The sequence below is a fragment of the Microcaecilia unicolor genome, chromosome 2, assembly GCF_901765095.1.
Source record: "Microcaecilia unicolor chromosome 2, aMicUni1.1, whole genome shotgun sequence".
Taxonomy (NCBI): domain Eukaryota; kingdom Metazoa; phylum Chordata; class Amphibia; order Gymnophiona; family Siphonopidae; genus Microcaecilia; species Microcaecilia unicolor.
The window spans coordinates 95,262,999-95,285,261 of record NC_044032.1 but is presented as its reverse complement, the minus strand read 5'-3'; the positions used below and the strand labels follow the sequence as shown (position 1 = coordinate 95,285,261).

General features: G+C 44.6%; 1 non-coding gene across 1 annotated transcript; it reads left to right on the top strand.

Moving 5' to 3' along the window:
* Positions 1-2,387: 2,387 nt before the first annotated feature.
* LOC115463804 lies at positions 2,388-2,551 on the top strand. Its single transcript, XR_003941088.1, has one exon. It is a non-coding gene; the product is annotated as a U1 spliceosomal RNA (small nuclear RNA).
* Positions 2,552-22,263: the final 19,712 nt, after the last annotated feature.

The following is a 22,263-nucleotide window of genomic DNA, read 5'->3' as shown; positions in this document are numbered from 1 at the left end:
GAATAATAGAGTGCTACAGTGTTCTGTACTGGGACCGGTGTTATTTAACATAGTTATAAAGAATCTGTAAATCGGAACAGCAAGTGACATTAAATTTGCAGATTGCACAAAACTTCAAAATTAAAAAAATTTTTTTTTTTTTTTTTTTGAAACGTGTGCAGACTGTGAAAAATTGCAGGGAGACCTTAAGAAAAAATGGCAGATGAAATTTAATGTGGACAAATGCAAAGTGATGCACATTGCTTAGCGGATCTGGATTTAAAAAAAAAGTTAGTTTGCTATTGAGATAGACATTGGGGAAGACACTGCTTGCCCTGGGATTGGTAACATAGAATGTTACTACTATTTGGGTTTCTGTCAGGTACTTGTGACCTGGATTGGCCACTGTTGGAAACAGGATGCTGGGCTAGATGAAAATTGGAGTGAGGTATGCTTTGATGGGGAATGGATTGTGAGTACGCTGCTGGTAGTGGGTGCACTTAATGCTACTTGCCGTGCTGTTTGACAGTTGTGCACTAGTTGTCACAGCTAGCCATGTCTCTGCTTCAGCCATGCCCAAAACCCTCTCCCCACCCAGCGTTATGCATGGTTTTAACACACAGTAGTTCGTACCTGATAAAATCAATGGTGGCTGCCTAATGCACCTTAGTAGAAGAGCCCTTATGCAAATAAAGAAGAAAATCCTTATCACTTGATATTTCCCCTCTTTCTCTTTGCTCTTACTTTTTCACTACATTTTTTTCCATTGAAATAGGCATATTGTATATTAATATTTAATTTGTTTACATATTAAAGAAGCCTGTTTTCCCCCTTCTTCCCTTTGTCTTTTTTTTTTGGGGGGGGGGGGGTGTGAGTGTGCAGTTGTTAATGGGAACTCATTTCTCTTGGCTTTTATAGATGTGACTCTTCATATAGTTTATACCCAAAGTATCTGTTTTGCCTGTCGGTTTTTCTTCATACATCTCTTAACGGTTATTAAGATTCCATATCCTGGTATGCTTATTTTAACAGTTGACCCTTATTTTCATTCCTGTGTCAGAAATCAGTAGGTAGCACGCAGCAGTATTTGCAGGTTCAGAACCGGTGCATGTGTAATGGACACCCTAGCAAGCAGTCAATATTAATCCCCCATAATTTAACTGTCAGGCTCCTAGCCTAAATCATTGCACCAAAATCCTATAAAAATGCAGGTTGAAGTCTGTGCTGGTGGTTTTTAGTTTGTGTGGCTGTCAGGACCTACTCTGATGTTTTCACTGTGGTATATCCTGCTCGCCAATCATTGCTGCTGTGGTAGACAATTGCCTAGTCTTGCATAATAGTTGGTCTGGCCCTGTGCAGGGTAATAGAGATTTGAAAGTGAATATGATGTAAATACATATGCTATGATTTTGAAAACTCGACAGGGCAGAAGAACCATAAATATTTTGTGAAAATGATATGCAAGTTTATTGAAATCAGAGTTTCATATTAATATTATAAATGTATTTCCGTCTGAAATCGATCTTTATTTTCAAGACAGAAAAAGTAATGTTTTTCACATTAATGACAATTGTAGATGTTATAATTGCAGATAAGAATATTTCAGTATTTGTACTACACAGGTGTCAAGTGCAGCAAGTGTGAAAAATATTAATATGCAATGTACTTTAAGAAATAAAGGGTTTCTGTAACCCACATTTAGATATTTTCCACATATTCTGTTGACTTAGGTTTTAGTTTTTTATTCAGTATTCCCCCAGTTTTCACCTTTCTAATTTTTGAAGCTTGTATTTTAGAATTTTTCTGCAGAAATCATTGTTGTAGTAGTTAAGTGAGCAGTTTTATCAGCTCAAAAATGTGACTTAATCTTTCTTTCTCTTTTCCTCCATTTGGTGTCGCATGCATGCTGCAAGTCTGAATTTCTTAATGGCTGAGAGCTGAGATACCCGATACAGTGCTCTTGCATGCTAACAGCCAGTAAAGTCTTGTGCTTCGTGTGAAATAAAATATGAAATAACCGGAAACATAAAAGCCCCTTCTTTAAACAGGATATCATTTAGCCTATTACCAGATAAAAGAAAAGTTTAGGATTATTATTTAAAAGCAGTAAGCAGTCTGAGCAGCCACGCTGTTTTTCCTACAAAGTGATGGAGGATCTGCCATTGGAAGATTTAGTCACTGTATGCAAATATTAAATGTGCACAGGATTCTGGGAAATGTATATTATAGAGTACAATATTATTTAAGGCTTTCTGCTTTTAATAATTGGAGTTTCTTATCCAGAAAATATGACTATTTGTAATATTTGTGTTTTCAATGAGTTAATTTCTAACATGCTGTGGAATTATCTCCCTTCTGTGTAAAGTGCTGGCTTAGAGGGGACGTAGCAGATATCCGTAAAGCAACTCATACTTACCTGGCAGGGGAGATACCATGATCAGGAAGGTGGTTCTCCCAGGGTGAGGCTCATCCATTGCACTTCGGTTGGGTTGACCCCTGCGATTTCCCCAAATGCGGGAAACTCGACTGCATAATTTCTGGTAGTGGGGGACTGCGTTCGCGCTTTCCCCTGATTTTTTTTGGTTTAAAAAAAGAAGTAAGGATTTTGTATGTTTTTTTTTTTTTTTTTTTTTTTTTAGGAATATGCAGTGTACATTTTCTGTTTTGTTTTGTCTTACTGATAGAGGTATGGGGTAGTTGTATTTAATTAAGTAAGGTGATTAAATGCCAATCATAAATCTGGCATCACTTGCCTGGATCATAGGCAGGCTTCTTTAGCTACAGGAAGTTGCATCAGTGGAGAGGGGCGTCTGCAGGAAGTCCAGTTAGCACTATTTCTGTGTTCACTTTTACAAGATGCAGTTCATTACTTCTGCAATACACATATTTTTTATACATAGGTTTGATCAGGAACATAATAAGCAAGCCTCATCACATGTTGCCACTAATGGAACAGCTTTCCCATAGCACAGAACTTAGTATGAAGTTGTGAGCACGCATGGTTTTCCCACACACACAGTGATTTCTGCAGCTTCTCAGTTCCATAACTCAACACAGCCCTCAGGGAGCCTGCTAAGCTCAGCAACAGTACTTTTTAGGTCAACAACCTGGGTTGAAACAGGCATACTTCAGTGAGTCTCAAGCTTAGGGCTGCTCATATGTTAAGGAGCACCCTGCATATCATAATGTTGCAAAAGTTGCAACATCAAAAACAGATTGACTGTACCAAATGCACTGTTTATTGTGCGCTAGTCCAAACAGTAGTATAAAAGTATGAAATGAGGACCAGGTTGCTGCAAAAGTTCTGGTCTGGTGAGATTTCACTTTAGTAGTTAAGAGCTTCCATTTGTTAATAAAAGGATTGGATTCTAGCTAGTTTTCTGAAAGTTTTACTGAATGTACATAAGTATTGCCATACTGGGAAAGACCAAAGGTCCATCAAGCCCAGCATCCTGTTTCCTACAGTGGCCAATCCAGGTCACAAATACCTGGCAAGATCCCAAAAATGTACAAAACATTTTATACTGCTTATCCCAGAAATAGTGGATTTTCCCCAAGTCCATTTAATAATAGTCTATGGACTTTTCCTTTAGGAAGCCATCCAAACCTTTTTTAACTCGGCTAAGCTAACCGCCTTTACCACATTCTCTGGCAACGAATTCCAGAGTTTAATTACACGTTGAATGAAGAAAACGTTTCTCTGATTCGTTTTAAACTTACTACATTGTAGCTTCATCGCATGCTCCCTAGTCCTAGTATTTTTGGAACAGATGCTTCACATCTACCCGTTCAACTCCACTCTTTATTTTATAGACCTTTATCATATCTCTCCTCAGCCGCCTTTTCTCCAAGCTGAAGAGCCCTAGCCGCTTTAGCCTTTCCTGATAGGGAAGTCGTCCCATCCCCTTTATCATTTTCATCGCCCTTCTCTTTACCTTTTCTAATTCCACTATATCTTTTTTGAGATGCAGTGACCAGAATTGAACACAGTATTCGAGGGGTGGTCGCACCATGGAGCGATACAAAGGCATTATAACATCCTCATTTTTGTTTTCCATTCCTTTCCTAATAATACCCAACATTCTATTTGCTTTCTTAGCCGCAGCAGCACACTGAGCAGAAGGTTTCAACGTGTCATCATCGACGACACCTAGATCCCTTTCTTGGTCGGTTACTCCTAATGTGGAACCTTGCATGACATAGCTATAATTCGGGTCCCTCTTTCCCACATGCATCACTTTGCACTTGCTCACATTAAACGTCATCTGCCATTTAGACACCCAATCTGGTAAGGTCCTCTTGTAATTTTTCACAATCCTCCTGTGATTTAACGACTTTGAATAACATTGTGTCATCAGCAAATTTAATAACCTCACCTAGTTGCTTCCATCTCTAGGTCATTTATAAATATGTTAAAAAGCAGCGGTCCCAGCACAGACCCCTGGGGAACCCCACTAACTACCCTTCTCCATTGAGAATACTGAGCATTTAACCCTACTCTCTGTTTTCTATCTTTTAACCAGTTTTTAATCCTCAGTAGAACACTACCTCCTATCCCATGACTCTCCAATTTCCTCTGGAGTCTTTCATGAGGTACTTTGTCAAACGCTTTCTGAAAATCCAGATACACAATATCAACCGGCTCACCTTTATCCACATGTTTGTTCACCCCTTCAAATAAATCTAGTAGATTGGTGAGGCAAGATTTCCCTTCACTAAATCCATGTTGACTTTGTCTATTTAATCCATGCCATTTGTCTTGTAGTCAAAGAAGACAAGGAACTGCATAGATTTTCTGATGAATTTATTTATCTTTTTAGTTAAACAATAACCTCTTTACTACTCGGAATATGAAGGGCTTTCTCATATAGATTCTTATGAGGCTTTGGATAGTACTAATTAGAACTGTACCAAATAGCATATTTTACTGTTTGGTTAAATAATGAAAAATATCTGACCGAATGCAAATAATGGGTATTGAGATTTAACATAAGAAATAATAAAAGAAACATGAAATCAGAGATTTTCCTTATTTCAGTAGGATTTAGCTGTAGTGCCCAGAAAGGCTAAAGAAGTTAGGGTTCTTCAGCTTGAAAAAGAGACGGCAGAGGGGATATATGATTAATCCTGAGTGGTGTAGAACGAGTAGAAGTGAATCAGTTTTTTTAACTCTTTCAAAAAGTGCAAAGACCAGAAGACGTGATAGACAGCGGTTAGCGTGTCAAGTTTCAAGTTTATTCAGGTACTTTCTATCCCACTTATTAGCGAATGCCAGCTAGACAACTTAGAAACATAGAAACATGACAGCAGATAAAGGCCATATGACCCATCCAGTCTGCCCATCCTCTGTAACCCCTAATTCTTCCTGTTCCTAAGTGATCCCACATGCTTATCCTATGCTTTTTTAAACTCTGGAACAGTCCTCGACTCCACCACCTCCACCGGGAGGCCATTCCACGCCTCCACCACCTTTTCTGTGAAATACTTCCTTAGGTTGCTCCTAAGCCTATTCCCTCTCAAGTTTGTCGTATGCTCCCTGATTCCAGAACCCTCCTTCATTTGAAAAAGGCTCTCTTCCTGTACATAAATGCCCTTGAGATATTTAAACGTTTCTATCATGTCTCCTGTCTCCATCCTCTCTTCCAGCGTATACATGTTGAGGTTCATATGCCTGTCCCTATAATTTTTGCATTCATGACCGCTTACTAATTTCGTAGCCGCCCTCTGGACCGACTCTATCCTGTTTATATCTTTCCGTAGTTCAAATGAGGCCTCACAGGCTTCATAGTAATAGATGAAGAAAAAAAAAAAAAGGAAGGCAAGTAGAAAAGAGAACAGAAGACAATAAGAAGGGGTAAAGGGTGATGAACTACAATAGTCATGATAGGAAAGCAGGGGAGGAGGGATGCACACTAGATTAAGGGATGGCCAAAGGGCCAGCGGGACCCGCGTCTGTCATTGGCGGAAGGCTTCCTGGGAAAGGAAGGTATTTAGGCCCACCTTGAAACGATCCAGAACGGACCCTTTTCAAAGGTGTTCTGGAAGCTGGTTCCATAGCTCCAGGCCTTGCACTGAAAAAAATGATGTGCCTTATCTATGCGTGAGTGATTTCTCTAAATGTAGGGACGACCAGACCATGCTGTGTCAAGGAGCAGAGGGAACGGGCGGGAACATAAGGAGATAGCAAGGAAGCCAGACAGTGTTCTACAGTATTTCTGGGCACCATGAATAAGTTTAACAGCTGTATTCTGGCTAATTTGAAGGTGGTGAAAATCCTTAGATGTGAAAGATTTATAGAGTAATTGCAATAGTCAGGCTGGCTTATGATTAAAGAGTGAACAAGTACATTGAGCGCCGATGGCTGGAGCAAGCCAGTGGATAGAGAGAATTAGTCTTATGCCTTTAAACGACCGACTGACAACTGTAGAAAGGTGCTCATGAAAGGTTAGTTTGTCATAAAAAACCCCGAGGATGTGGACACTGGAGGTCAGAGGAATGGGAATATCGAAGAGGAGTATAGGTGAAGCAAGAGAGGCATTGTCATTACCACCGAAGAGAAACGGAGTAGACTTCTTAGGGTTCAAAACCCAATTTGTTTTCAAGAAGCCAGTCGGTGATTTGAAGGAGCTTAGAGTTGAGGATTGAAATGTCACTCAAATGGGTGAAACAAGGCAATGGATAGATAGGATTAGCCACAGCTTTTAAAATAACTGACAACTGTAGAAAAGTGCTCATGAAAGGTGAGTTTGACATCAAACACAACCCCATGGATATGGACACTGGAGGTCAGAGGAATGGGAATATATCAGAGGGGATTATAGGTGAAGCATCATTATTACCGCTGAATAAAAGCAGGGTAGATTTCTTAGGGTTCAAAACCAATTTGTTTTCAAGAAGCCAGTCAGTGGTCTGAAGAAGCTTAGATTTGAGAATTGAAATGTCTTGCAGACTTGAAGGGTCTAAAGTATAAAGTAGTTGGATGTCATCTGCATAGACAAATGTATTAAATCCAAGAGAGTGTGCTAAGAACAGTAGAGGGATTAGGAAAATATTAAAAAGTAATGAGGATAAGATGGATCCCTGAGATACCCCCAAAGGAGGGGAAAAAGGAGCTGCATTTGATTGAGCAGTCTGCACTATATATAAGCGGAGACCTAGGTAGGAACTGTACCAGGCATAGGCTTCATCTCGAAGATCAGCCTGATAAAGATGAAGGAGCAGGAGGGAGTGATCTACCAAATCAAATACCACAGTAAGGTCTAAGGATAGAAGGAGGACCAACTAAGATCTGTCAAGATGGAGAAGGTAAAAGTCATTAGTCCAAGTACAGTGGTTTCAGTATTGTGATTAGGCTGGAAACTGGTCTGGTGGGAGTGTAGTATTTTTTTTTTGTGAACCAGCTCCGATTGTTTGCTGGTGGACTACTGTTTCAGTGAGCTTTGCTGGAAACGGGAGATTAGCTATTGGTTGGTAGTTAACTGGGTCATGAAGGGAGTGGACTGTGTCCTTTAATTTAGGATAGATGTAGGCAGTTTTACAACTCTCTGGCATGAGACCTGTGGAGAGACTGAGTGTAACCATAGAATGAATGTAGGGAAGGAATGTGGGTTAAAAAAATGTTTAACCAAGTGGGAAAGGAGCGAGTTGTTAGGTGCTGTGGTTGGCTTCATAGATTGAACAAGCCTTTCAAGTTCAGAATGAGGGGGGGGGGGGGGGGGGGCAGAAAGAGGCAAGTAATATGTTATCCGGGGAGGTGCCTCGAAGATGGAGATACTGTAGCTGATGCCAATGGTGTAGATGAGGTGAAAGGAGCGTGAAGTTGTAGGACCTTATTTTCAAAAAAAACTGTGCCTGGGTTTGTGCTGTACTGGCTGCGTTGGGATATTACGGGGGAGATCTCTGGAGGGAGCATAAGTGGTAAATGGCCAAAGGATTCACGCTTTAATCATAAGCCATAAGTCTTCTGTGGGGATTTTTGAAATTTGGGTGGAGAAGTACTTCCTGTAGGATCTTACTTTTGACCTGTGGAGTGTGAGATGAGTGATTTTGAGGGGTCATGTTGCCACTTAGTTCTGCTGTTGTTTCATCTGCCTTTCCCACTCTACTGATCCTCCGGAGTTGGACATTTGCCTCTATTGCTGTTGCCTCTAACTTTCCTCACAGCGTTTAAAAAAAAAAAAAAAAAGTCGCGTTTTAGCGCTGAGATTCCAGAAAAGAGGCTTTCTGATTGTGCAGCGTGACCAGAGCTCTGTGGACTCGGTCTGGTGAGGTAAGAACGTTTTGTAGCTCCTCCGGGGAGGGCCCGCGATCGGGACGTTTTTGAATTTTCCGCCGTTTTTGGCGATGGCTGCAGAGGTTGTTAAGCACTTCCCGTTTTGGCAAGCACAGATTTGCAGCAGGGCCTTGTAAATCGTGCTTTTCAGACGTCAGGGCCGGCACGAGCATGGCGAGCGAGGTTTCTTCCCGCTCAGTGGAGCTGGCAGCGGGCGCCATTTTGGACGTGCCGCATGGCGTGACCCCCACAGAAGCGGAGGGGTTTGAAACTGGAGGGGAGCCTTGTGTGGAGGCTAACAGGGGAGCTTCTATCCATGGACTGGAACCGGGAGGCCAGGGTGAGTCCTCCCCTGAGTTTGTCTTGCTGCTGCATAAAACATTCACGTTAAAAAGAGCGCTCCCACAGGGGTCTCATTCTGCCCTGCTAACTGTTCCCCCTCCAGTAAGGCCGCAAGACAAGCGCAGAAGGGTTAATTCCCCTTCAGAGAGTGACGCACCCCCTTCTCCTCCCCCGTGGTCGGGATATGAGGATTCTGAGGGGTCTGGCAGGCCCTCGTGGTCTGAAGAGCCAGAGGAAGGTGCAGGATTGCCACCGGATCCAGATGTTCCTTAAGCGGTGAGGATTTTCCACCGTGACGAGCTGCCAGCGCTTATTTCTGATGCCTTGCAGGTCCTCTCTATTGAAGATCCTGGGAGTGGCGAAGCCTCCTCTGGTAATCCGAGGATGGCAAGTACTAAGAAGCCTGCTCGAGCCTTTCCTTTGCATGACTCCATCCAAGAGCTTATTTTGGCTCAATAGGCTGACCCCGAGGGGCCTTTGAAAGTCGCCAGGGCAATGGGGCAATTATACCCTCTAAGTGAGGAACATTTGGCGCGCCTAGCAGTGCCTAAAGTGGATGCCCTAGTCACGGCTGTGACAAAGAGGACTACCCTCCCAGTTGAAGGAGGAGTCGCCCTGAAGGACATGCAGGATCGACGCCTGGAATCAGCTCTGAAACGGTCCTTTGAAATTTCAGGCCTATCCTTACGGGTGTCTGCATGCAGCTGCTATGCTGCCCGAGCCTGCCTCGCTTGGTTGCAGCAGGCAGTGGAACAGCCCGGGGATGGAGCGGAGCCCCTTACTGAGGTGGCACCGCGGCTGGAGTCGGCCTTGTCTTTCTTGGCTGACGCCCTTTATGATCTGGTCAGAGCTTCGGCTAAACAGATGGCTGTGGTAGTGGCTGCTCGCTGCCTTCTATGGCTACGGCATTGGGCGGCTGACATGGCCTCTAAGCAAAGGTTGGTGAAGTTGCCCTTCCAAGGCCTTCTCCTATTTGGTGAGGAGTTGGAGAAAATTGTTAAAGGCCTGGGGGATGCTAAACCCAGCGCTTACCCGAGGATAGGCCGAGGCCTCTCTCCCAGGGTCAGGCAGTTCCCTCCTCTTCCAGACCTCGCTTCCGTGAAGCTAAAAGGTACCGCCCGGGGTGTTCTGCTGGGTTCTCTTCTCGTGCCCATTTTCAGCAGAGGAACTCCTTTCGTTCAGACAAGCGTTCCGCAGCAACCGGCTCAAGGCCTGGAGTTCAAGGGCGACCCTCTCAATGATGGTGCGCCGGCCCTCTCCTCGATTCCTGCAATAGGAGGACAGCTTTCCCTCTTTCTCAAGGAATGGGTCAAGATTGCCTCAGATCAGTGGGTTTTGGACCTGATCAGAGATGGCTACAGAATAGAATTCAATGCTCCTGTGAGAGACGTGTTTGTGCAGTCCCGATGCAGTTCTGCCGTCAAACGGGCGGCGGAAGAGGAGTCCTTGCAAGGCTTGATTCACCTAGGGGCGGTGTCCCCGGTGCCTCCTGCCGAGCACGGCTCCGGCTGTTACTCCATTTACTTTGTGGTGCCGCGAAAAGGAGGGTCTTTTCGGCCCATCCTCAACTTAAAAGAAGTCAACAAATCTCTAAGAGTGCGGCATTTTCACATGGAAACCCTGCGCTCCGTCATTGCGGCGGTACAGCCAGGAGAGTTTCTCATGTCTCTGGACCTGAAAGAAGCTTACTTGCACATTCCTATTTGGCCCCTGCACCACCGGTTTCTCCGGTTTGCGGTGATGGGAAAATATTTCCAGTTTCGAGCCTTGCCTTTTGGCCTCGCCACAGCTCCCCGAACTTTTTCCAAGGTAATGGTGGTAGTAGCTGCTTTTCTCAGGCGAGAGGGTATTCGGGTTCACCCATACCTAGACGACTGGCTCATCAGAGCGGACTCGACAGAGGAGAGCCATCAGGTAACAGCCAGAGTGGTCTCAGTACTTCAGTCTCTGGGCTGGGTCATCAATATGGCCAAAAGTCACCTGACCCCCCCCCCCCCCCCTCAATCTCTAGAATATTTGGGGGTCCGGTTCGACACAGCTTTGGGGTTTGTTTTTCTTCCCGAGCAAAGGCGATGCAAGCTTCGGAACCAGGTCCGTCTACTCCTGAGGATGCCTCGCCCCCGCGCTTGGGACATTGTCCAGCTGTTAGGGTCGATGATGGTCACCTTGAAAGTGGTGCCATGGGCGAGAGCGCACCTGAGACCTCTGCAGTGCTACCTGCTTCAACGATGGTCTCCAGTTTCTCAGGATTATCAGTGCAGACTCACGTGGCTCCCTGCGGCCCGGCTCAGTATGGAGTGGTGGCTCTCAGACAGCATGCTGTGGCGAGGAATGCTGCTAGCGCTCCCCGATTGGTGCCTGGTGGTAACAGATGCCAGCCTGAAGGGCTGGGGTGCACATTGCCGGGGAAGGCATGCCAAGGGTCTCTGGACACCCGAGGAGTCGGAGTGGTCCATCAATCGCTTGCAGTTTAAGGCGATTTTCCAGGCTCTTCTGGCTTTTCACTCGACCCTGGAAGGATTGGCTGTGAGAGTTCTGTCGGACAACACGACAGCAGTGGCCTACATAAATCGACAATGCGGCACTCAGTGCAGAGCACTGGCTGCGCAGATTTGCCATTGGGCCGAGCTACATCTGCAGTTTCTGTCAGCAGCTCACATTGCAGGTCAGAGCAAACGTGCAAGCCGATTAAGCAGGCATCAAATCGACCCAGCGGAGTAGGAAATGGCAGACAAAGTTTTTCTTCAGATCTGTGGCAAGTGGGGGACGCCCATAGCGGATCTTATGGCCTCAAGTGCAAATGCCAAAGTCCCATGCTTTTACAGCAGACGGAGAGATCCTCGCTCGGTGGGGTTGGATGCCTTGCCTCAACCCTGGCCTCAGGGCTTCCTGTATGTGTTCCCTCCGTGGCCCTTGATAGGGCGAGTACTCCTACGGATTCGGCTACATCAAGGAGAGAGGGTTCTCATTGCCCCGGATTGGTCCAGGAGGCCGTGGTATGCGGACCTCCGGTGGATGCTAGAAGAGGCTCCCCTTCCTTTGCCTCTGGTACCGACTCTGTTGTCACAGGGACCGGTGACCATGGAGGACGCCTGCCGCTTTGGTCTTACGGCATGGCTATTGAGAGGGCGCAATTGAGAGACAAGGGTTATTCCAGTAAGGTCATTTCCACTCTCCTACAGGCCCGCAAGCATTCCACTTCCGTGGCTTATGCCAGGATTTGGTACCAATTTGAGGCTTGGTGTGCTGCTAAAGCGATTACACCTATGCGGGCTTCTGTCTCGCCGATACTTGACTTTTTGCAGGATGGTTTACAAAAGGCCTTGCCTATAATTCCCTGCGTGTTCAAGTGGCAGCCTTAGCATGTTTTCGAGGGAAGGTCGCTGGCCTCTCCCTGGCTGCTTATCCAGAGGTGGCACCGTTTCTTAGAGGGGTGCTTCGGCTCCGTCCTCCCATGCGGGCTCCGTGTCCAGCCTGGAACCTGGGGTAGTTTTAAAGGCCCTTCAGTGTTCGCCCTTCGAGCCGCTAAGGCGAGCTTCAGAGAAGGATGTGACCCTAAAGACGGTCTTTTTGGTGGTCGTTACTTTGGCAAGACGGGTGTCTGAGCTCCAGGCGCTGTCCTGTCGAGACCCTTTTCTGCAATTCTCAGAGTCCGGAGCTATGGTACGTACGGTGCCTTCCTTCCTGCCTAAGGTGGTTTCAGCGTTTCACCTAAACCAGCCTATTTTCCTGCCTTCCTTTTCCAGAGAGGCATTTCAGGAAGCCTTTGGGCAATTGCACCTCCTAGATGTGCGAAGGGCTCTGTTGCAGTATCTGCGCATGTCAAATGCTTTTGGGACCTCTGATCATCTTTTTGTCCTGTTATCAGGTCCTCGCAGAGGGTCTCCAGCGTCTAAAGCCACTATAGCCCGTTGGCTCAAGGAAGCTATTTTTTCAGCCTGTCTGCTGTCTGGCCGGCCTCCGCCTGAAGCCTTCAAGGCACATTCCACAAGAGCGATTTCCTCTTCTTGGGCTGAAACTGAAGCACTCTCTCTTCAAGAGATATGCAGTGCAGCGACATGGGCTTCTAAGCTCTCTTTTGCCCGACATTACAGGCTGGATGTGGCTGTCAGGAGAGACGCACATTTTGGAGCACAAGTGCCAGCGCGTGGTGTGGCTTGTTCCCACCCTATCTAGGGATTGCTTTGATGCATCCCATTAGTAATGGATTCATCTGCTGCTGATGACAAGGAAGGGAAATTAGGTTCTTACCTTGGTAATTTTCTTTCCTTTAGTCATAGCAGATGAATCCATGAGCTCTCCCTCAGAGATTCTTTGTGTGATTGATGTTGTTTTATGTTCAGTTTTTCCTGTAGATATGTTCCCTCATTGGGAGAAGTTGGAAAACAGTCTTCAGGATTTCTGTTCTGTTCTAGGAGGTTGAGTTTGTCCCTCCTTTGTGTTGTTGCTTTTGTTCTGGGGCATTCATCCGCTGTGAGGAAAGTTCATGTTATGCTACTTTGCGGTGTAACACTGCTTTGGAAGCTTCAAATACTGGCGAGGCAGATGGAGCTAGCTGATCATGAGGCACTATGGTTTTTCTGTGCTATCGCCCCCTGCTGGTTGATGGGCACAACCCATTCGTAATGGATTCATCTGCTATGACTAAAGGAAAGAAAATTACCAAGGTAAGAACCTAATTTTCCCTTCCAGGTTGACACGATCCTCCAGAGTGAAATTGGTAAAAGACAGAAAGGGTAAATGAGCGGTTGGCAAATAAAGAATCGGTGGAAAGTTTTCTAGTGTCTCTATCGGGGAGAGAAGAACGAGTAGGGCAAGGCAGTTTCTTCAGCAGGTCGTAGGTAAAAGGGATGAGGGAGTGATCTGCCCAGAGGAGGGAGACCAGAATAAGGAAGGGAGTAGAATCAGCTGAAGAGAGAATCACGTCCAGTGTGTGCCCTCCCTGATGAGTGGGTTGGTCCACATGTTGGACCAAGCTTAAGTCAGAAAAAAGATTAAGAAGCTCCAAAGTAAGGTAAGAGGTTTGGTCGTCAACATGTATATTAAAGTCCCCAAGGACTGAGCATCAGTGGTGAAATGGTCACGAGCAAGGTTTATAGCAATTTAAATGAAGAGGCTGAGGGCTGAGGGGAAGGTAGAGAAGTAAGAAATACAGAGGTGGAAATGAGACAAGGGAAAACTGCAAGTTTTCAGTTGGGCCCTGCAAGTCAGAGGCAAAGCCTTGGAGGAATATATAACAGCAAGGCCCCCACCGTGACAATATTGGTGAGATGGAGGGAACAGCCTGCTGGGGTTGCCTGATAGATACAACAAGCATCTGTCTCAGATAATCACTTTTCCGTAAGACAGAGTAAGTCCAACTTATAAGAAACAATAAGATTATGAATGAGAAAATGTTTGTTCCGCAAGGCAAGAGATTAAGGATCCCAAGAGAGAAAGTGGGCAAATGGGAGAACAGAGAATGTAGGCTAGAGAGCCCACCGGGGGGGGGGGGGGGGGGAGTATAGGTATCATTCTGATGAGCGAGCAGGCAGAGACAAAGGGAGAAGGGGCCTATTACCCCAAAGTACTGGGATTGGCGAACTTGTCAAAACCTTTTTTTTTAAACCCAGGTACGCTAACCGCTGTTAACCACATCCTCTGGCAAAGAGTTCCAGAGCTTAACTATTTGTTGAGTGAAAAAATATTTCCTCTTATTTGTTTTCAAAAGTATTTCCATGTAACTTTCTTGAGGGTCAAATTGTCTTTGTACTTTTGGAAGGAGTAAAAAAAAAAAAAAAATCAATTTACTTCTACTCGTTCTACACCACTCAGGATTTTGTAGACCTCAATCATATCTCCACTCATCCGTCTCTTTTCCAAGCTGAAGAGCCCTAACCTCTTTAGCCTTTCTTCATTCGAGAGGTAATCAATAGAAATAAAACATGGAAAAGAAAATAAGATCATACTGTTTTTATTGGACATAATACATTTCTTAATACCTTTTTTATTGGACATAAATGTATCATCTTATTTTCTTTTTCATGTTTTGTTTTATTTCTATTGATTACCTTTAAAAGTGGACTAACACGGTTACCACACCTCTGTACTCATTCGAGAGGAATTCCATCCCCTTTATCATTTTGGTCGCTCTGCTTTGAACCTTTTCTAATTCTGCTATATCTTTTTTGAGATACACAACCAACTGAATGCAATACTCAAAATGTGGTCGCACCATGGAACGATACAGAGGCATTATAGTATTTTCGGTCTTATTCACCATCCCTTTTCTAATAATTCCTAGCATCCTTTGTTTGGGCGCCGCCTTACATTCAGCAGAAGATTCCAGCATATTATCTACAACGATACCTAGATTTTTTTTCTTGAGTGCTGACCCCCCCCCCCCCCCCCAAAGGTGGGCCCTAGCATCAGGTAACTATGATTCAAATTATTCGTTCCAATGTGCGTCACCTTGCAATTGTCCACTTTAAATTTCAACTGCCATTTGGCTTCTTAAGACTTACAATTATTTCCTAAGGTCTTCCTGCAATATTTCACAGTCCGCATGTGTTTTCACAACCTTGAATAGTTTTGTGTCATCTGCAAATTTGATTACTTCACTCATGTAACACTAGGGGGCGCTGTGCTTATGACAACACAAAAGCCACCAGACACAATATGCGGTATATCGCTTTTATTGGCGATACATATGTGAACACATACACCAAGATACTTACAGCACCCGCAATTCAGTCGGCATCTGGGAAGACCACCAGGGAAGCACTAGCTCTTCCTCAGAGATTGCAGGGAAATACCCTTCACTGAACAAGGCGTCCCTACGTTCAGGCAAGCTTCTAAAGAAGGTCCGTGCTCCCCCCTCTTTTATAGTGTGAAACAAAGGTGCCTTTCCCAGACTTGCACAAGCTGGCATCCCTTAAACTACTAGCCTGTTTCCCATAACAGAGAATATCAACACATAATTACAGCCAAAACATTCCACTCATTCCATCCCCAGCTGACCTTCAATCCCATGTATTACAACTCACCTTTCTGATTTCCATATAAATATCCTATATAATAAAACTCACCTCCAACGTTCTAAAGTGCTTGGGACCGTGGCTCCCTCAGCACAGAGGTGGTCTGCGAGGCAGCATCAAACTCAATGACGTCAGCAAACCCAGCAGATCGCAGGAACTGGCTGCTGGCGCGTGCAAAAAAAAAAGAAAAGGTGAAAAAAAAAGGCTCGAGAAGCACTCCCGACCCTGCCATGCTCTAACGAAATCAACAACCGCCATCCACAACGCTCGCACCGCACGAGACTGCCGCCCAGCTGAGGAGAATACCGCCGTCCGGACCCACACCAAAAAAAAAAAAAAAAAAAAAGGTAAAGAAACAGCCTCCAGCAGCCCTCCGGACCCGCACTAACAAAAAAACCAAGGTCAACAGACAGCCTCCAGCCGCCTCAACAGGGGATGTCAAAAAAAGCAAAAAGACTTCAGCAGGCTGTGCAAGAAGATAAAACAAACTGCAGCCTTCTCTGGACGAGGTTCACGCCGCCCTGAACTGCCCTCCCGATTCTGCAGCACTAACAACAGGGCAAACTGGACGAGGTTCATAGACACCAATCCTGCAGACAGCAGTGCAACGTAAACGAACAGGTACAATTAAGGGGGCAGAAACTTTAAGGGAGAGGCCATGGAACTTGAAGGGGAGACAGACAAACACATGGGGAGGGGGTGAGAGAACAGAAGGGGAGAGGAAAAATGATGCACATGGATGAATGGAGGGCATGAGAGAGAGCACAATCGCTGGATAAAAGAAAGAAAAGGAATTCAAAAACGAAACACGGGGGGGGGGGGGGCACCCTTACATTGCCACTCACAGGAGGGAAGGGGGAAAACTTCTAACAGAAAGGGGGGGACTGCACTTCACACAGAAGGAGGGGGACATGCACACATATACACACACACACAGTCTTTCATTCTCTGTGTGTCACTGTGACACATACTCTGTCAAACACACACACACACACTCTGTCTCACTGTCACACCCACACTCTCACACAGGCATACACTCTGTTTCAATGCCTACTGTAACACACACACACTCTCACATTCACTCTCTCTCACACAGACACTCTCAAACACGCTCTCAAACATATACTGCACCTGGGAAGACAGTTGCTTCACATGACGGAACAACACAGCAACAGATGATTTACAAATTTAACAAATATTCCTTCTCATTCTAATACTTTTCTGACAACTCTATAGTTACCAAAAAAAAAAAAAAAAACCATTGCTAGTGCCCGTTTCCTTTCAAACAGAAACGGGCCTTTTTTTACTAGTGTTAAATAACACCGGTCCCAGTACCGATCCCTGCGGCACTCCACTGTTCACCCTCCTCCATTGAGAGAAATGACCATTTTACCTACCCTCTGTTTTCTGGCCAATAACCAATTCCTAATCCACATCACATTTCCTCATATCCCATGATTCTTTAATTTTCTCAGGATTCTCTCATGAGGAACTTTTTCAAAAGCTTTCTGAAAATCTATACACTACACCAACCAGCTCACCTTTATCCACATATTTATTCACGCCTTCAAAGCAATGAAGCAAATTGGTGGGACAAGACTGCCTTGGCTGAACCCATTCTGACTGTCTCATTAAGCCAGGTTTGTTTGTGTGTTCCTTAATTTTACTCTTCATAACAGTTTGCACTATTTTGCCCGGCACTGATGTCATGCGTACCAGTCTGTTATTTCCCAGATCACCCCCAGAACTCTTTAAAAAAATTGATGTTACATTGGCCACCCTCCAATCTTCAAGTACTATGGACGATTTTAACGACAGTTTTACATATTACTAAGCAGATCAGCAATTTCATGATTGAGTTCTTTGAGTACCTTCAGATGTATGCCATCCGGTCCAGGTGATTTACTACTCTTTAATTTGTCAATTTGGCTCAGTACTTCTTCCAGGTTCACCGAGATTTCTTTCAGTCTCTCCTCATAATCCGTAAAGACCGAAGCAAGGAATTCATTCAGTTTCTCTGCTATGGCTTTGTCCTCCCTGAATGCCCCTTTTGCTCCTTAGTTATCTAATGTCCCACGGATTCCATCACAGGCTTTCTATTGCTAATATACCTGAAAAAGTTGTTAGTTTGAGTTTTGTCTTCTGCGACAAGTTTTTCTTCATATTCTCTTTTAGCCTTCTTTATTTAATGCTTCGTATCTGACTTGCCAAGAGCTTATGATTCTTAATTTCTTCGTGTCCTTTTTCCTTTTTTTGAAAGACAATCTTTTGGCTTTTATAGCCTCTCTTACTTCACCTTTTAACCATGCTGGCTGCCATTTTCTCTTCTTTCCACCTTTGCAAATACGTGAAATGCATCTGGTCTGGGCTTTCAAGATAATATCTATATATATATATATATATATATAAAAGGCAACCCCAATGTTCTGAAGCCTCCAAGGAAGTTGAGGCGCCCGAGATATCCGGTGTGCCCTGGAGTGTCTGCACCGCCCTCGCGTCAAAACGTCATGACGTCAAGGGCGGAGCTATTGACACTCCAGGGCCAAAACGGCCCACAGCGAACAAGGCAAGTAGCTTCGAGGGACGGAGGGAGGGGGCCCCTTGCTAGCGCCCGTTTCATTCCGCTCAGAAACGGGCATTTTTTCCTAGTTTTTGAATAATGCCCACGCCTGATTCAGTGTCCTAACCCTAGCAACCGATCCTTTTAGCAGGTTTTTAACCATTTTTCTCATTTTATTGTAGTCACCCTTTCAAAAATTAAATGTGGCTACTGTAGATTTCCTTTGCGGATTCATCCCAGATAGTATGTCAAACATGATCATATTATTATCACTGTTTCCCAGGGGACCCAGCAAAGCCACCGTTTGCACTATGCCCTGCATGCCTCTATGGGCCTGATCCAAAATGGCCTCCTCTGGTCGTTTATCTCCCTGGCGCTCCCTGATGTTACATTTATCCAGTCAATATTGGGGTAATTGAAATGCTTGGATGAGAGAGAGAGAAAATATTCCCCCGAGGCAGCTATGAAACAGCGAAACAGGGCTTCCCTGTCGGGATTTGAGGAATTTTGAAAAAGTACAGCATTGGGACCTGGATTGAATTATGAATGGTGAAGACATCAGTATATTGAGCTAAGTACATTTTCCAAGCTTGGATAAGTGAATTGAGTCTCCTACAAGGTTTGTGGTGACACATGGCAGTGCTCCTTTGAAAATTTATGTGGAGTTTTATTTGTGAAGACATATGATTGTAAACGGCTCCCTCATTATATCTAAGGCGTGTCCTTTAAAAACGAGGTGGAACCGATTGTTCTGAAGTCTTTTTTTTTCTCCACTTTTTTATGGTGTGCCTGCCAGAGTGCCCTCAAACTCATTGTGTATGAGGTAGAATTGTTGGTGTGTTGTTGATATTTTATTCTACCTATTCCGGATAATTGCAGGGTAATTGAAATCACCCATTATTATAGTGTTGTCAAATTTGCCAGCTTTCCTAATCTCTCTAAACATTTCTTCATCTGTTTGTTCTGTCTTGGCCATAGTCTGCAGTTGAGACAGAGTTAGGGAAGTCATTGCTTGCCCTGCTACTATTTGAGTTTCTGCCAGGTACTTGTGACCTGAATTGGCCACTGTTGGAAGCAGGATACTGGGGCTAGATGGACCATTAGTCTGACACAGTATGGCTATACTTATGTTCTTATAGATTATTCAAATTTAAATTGCTATTCAGACAAATCTGAATAATGTATTTGGGCCTGAATTGAATACCAGTATTCAGTACAGCCCTCATACTAATTCCTCATTTACATGGGAAGGAGGTTGAAGAACCACTTTATGTAACTACACAAATGTTAAATAACTAAGGCTTTATAGTTCATTCTTGTGACCAAGGTTACCACCACTAGGAAGAAGTTCTAAGATAAAAATACTTTACAGGTGAAAATGGGCAGTTTCATAGTGCTTTCAGCACAGTGTTAATGTCCTATGTCACAGGAGGCTTTTGTAATGGTGATTCTTTTTCATGCTGCTAGACTGGTCCAGATGAGTGGCTTATGCCCCTCAACCAGCAGATAGAGACAGAGAACACTAACATTTCAGTAATATCCGTATAAGGTGTGGTGCATCTCTGGAACTTATCAGTATTTCTCTGCCTTCAGCAGTTCATGCAACAAAACGAAATGTTGTGGCAGTTGGCCTGACCGCTCAAGGCACCTTTTCCCTGATGGAGCAGGGGAACTTTCTCTGTGGGCTTTCCTTCAGTCAGGTAGTGGTCCTACAAGGGCCATGACAAGGAAAGGGTCCAGGGGCCTTGAACATCATCCCATAGAGCTTGGTCTTCTGAGATGTTAGCTGGCAGCACTGTTCTCTCTAAGCTGAGCAGGAGTCCTCCATCTACAGTCCTGCCTGTGGGTGATGCTGTTTCAGTATCACTTTTATTCCTGCCAGTGGGTGGTGATGTTTCAGTATCGCAGTTTTAATAATGGACAGACAAGCTCTGCAGGACACCAGGGAACCTGCATGTCCTTAGTGATTGAAACACAATATTGAAACACTCCCCCCCCCCCCCCCCCCCAAACTAGCAACAGTGTAGTTGGAAGACTCCCCCTCAACTTAGATAAGTACATAAGTATTGCCATACTGGGAAAGACCAAAGGTCCATGAAGCCCAGCATCCTGTTTCCAACAGTGGCCAATCCAGGTCACAAATACCTGGCAAGATCCCAAAAAAGAACAAAACATTATATACTGCTTATCCCAGAAATAGTGGATTTTCCCTAAGTCCATTTAATAATGGTCTATGGACTTTTCCTTTAGGAAGCTGTCCAAACCTTTTTTTTTAAACTCCGCTAAGCTAACCGCCTGGGGAGCGTGCCAGGTGCCCTTGACCTGGATTGGCCACTGTCGGTGACAGGATGCTGGGCTAGATGGACCTTTGGTCTTTCCCAGTATGGCACTACTTATGTACTTATGTACCACATTCTCTGGAAACAAATTCCAGAGTTTACACGTTGAGTGAAAATAATTTTCTCTGAATCGTTTTGAATTTTGTACATTGTAGCTTCATAGCATGCCCCCTAGTCCTAGTATTTTTGGAAAGTGTAAGCAGACACTTCACATCTACCTGTTCCACTCCATTCATTATTTTATAGACCTCTATCATATTTCCCTCAGCCACCTTTACTCCAAGATGAAGAACCCTAGCTGCTTTTTAGCCTTTCCTCATAGGGAAGTCGTCCCATCACCTTTATCATATTCATTGCCCTTCTCTTTACCTTTTCCAATTCCACTATATCTTTTTTGAGATGAAGCGACCAGAATTGAACACAGTATTCAAGGTGCGGTCGCACCATGGAGCGATACAAAGGCATTATAACATCCTCATTTTTGTTTTCCATTCCTTTCCTAATACCTAACATTCTATTTGCTTTCTTAGCCGCAGCAGCACACTGAGCAGAAGGTTTCAACATCAACGACGACACCTAGATCCCTTTCTTGGTCTGCGACTCCTAATGTGGAACCTTGCATGACATAGCTATAATTCGGGTTCCTCTTTCCCATATGCATCACTTTGCACTTGCTCACATTAAACGTCATCTGCCATTTAGACACCCAGTCTCTGTTTCGTAAGGTCCTCTTGTAATTTTTCACAATCCTCCCGCAATTTAACGACTTTGAATAACTTTGTGTCATCAGCAAATTGAATTACCTCACTAGTTGCTTCCATCTCTAGGTCATTTATAAATATGTTAAAAAGCGGTCCCAGTACAGACCCCTGGGGAACCCCACTAACTACCCTTCTCCATTGAGAATACTGACCATTTAACCCTACTCTCTGTTTTCTATCTTTTAACCAGTTTTTAATCCACAATAGAACACTACCTCCTATCCCATGACTCTCCAATTTCCTCTGGAGTCTTTCATGAGGTACTTTGTCAAACACCCTCTGAAAATCCAGATACACAATATTGTTCTGTCCTCCGACAGCCTCGCACTAGTTTATAACGTGATCCTAAAATGTGTGTAATGCCTTTACTGTTATTCTCAGTCCCAAGGACTATCATTGCTGCAGTTTCCCCACTGGAAAAATACATGAGCAATGCACTGTGGGTAATGTAGTTCACAGGCAGTGCAACCACACTTGTTTGGCTGTGTAAGAACTGCTATCACTGGTTGTGAGGCTGCTCAGACCTTCTCTCTCTCCCTCTCTCTCTGCCAAGCTTGGCTCTTTTGTCTTCCTGTTCAGTCTTACTATTCTATCCACAGAGGTCAGCCAGGTATGACCTTTCCCTCCTATCTCTAGGACTACCCCTTGCTATCCGATAGCAGTCTCTGTCCCCATTGGTCTCTATCTGCTCCTCCCTGTGTGAAGCCCCACCACTTCTTTGTCCTTTCAGCCACGAGGGGCTTCTTCCTCCATTACAGCCAGGGACATGGAGCCAACACCATCTCGCTCCAGACAGCTCTGTCCTGCTCAAACTCCCTGTAACGAACCTGGATTTTTTACCCTGTAAATATCTTCTTCCAAATGAGATATTGCACATTGCAGTCACCCAGCTTTGGACTATTTCTACCTGTTCAACTATCTTCTCCTCCCCCTGCAATACAACTACCTCTCTTCAGATCTCCACCTCCCACAGCCTCCAGATTAAGAAGTCTCT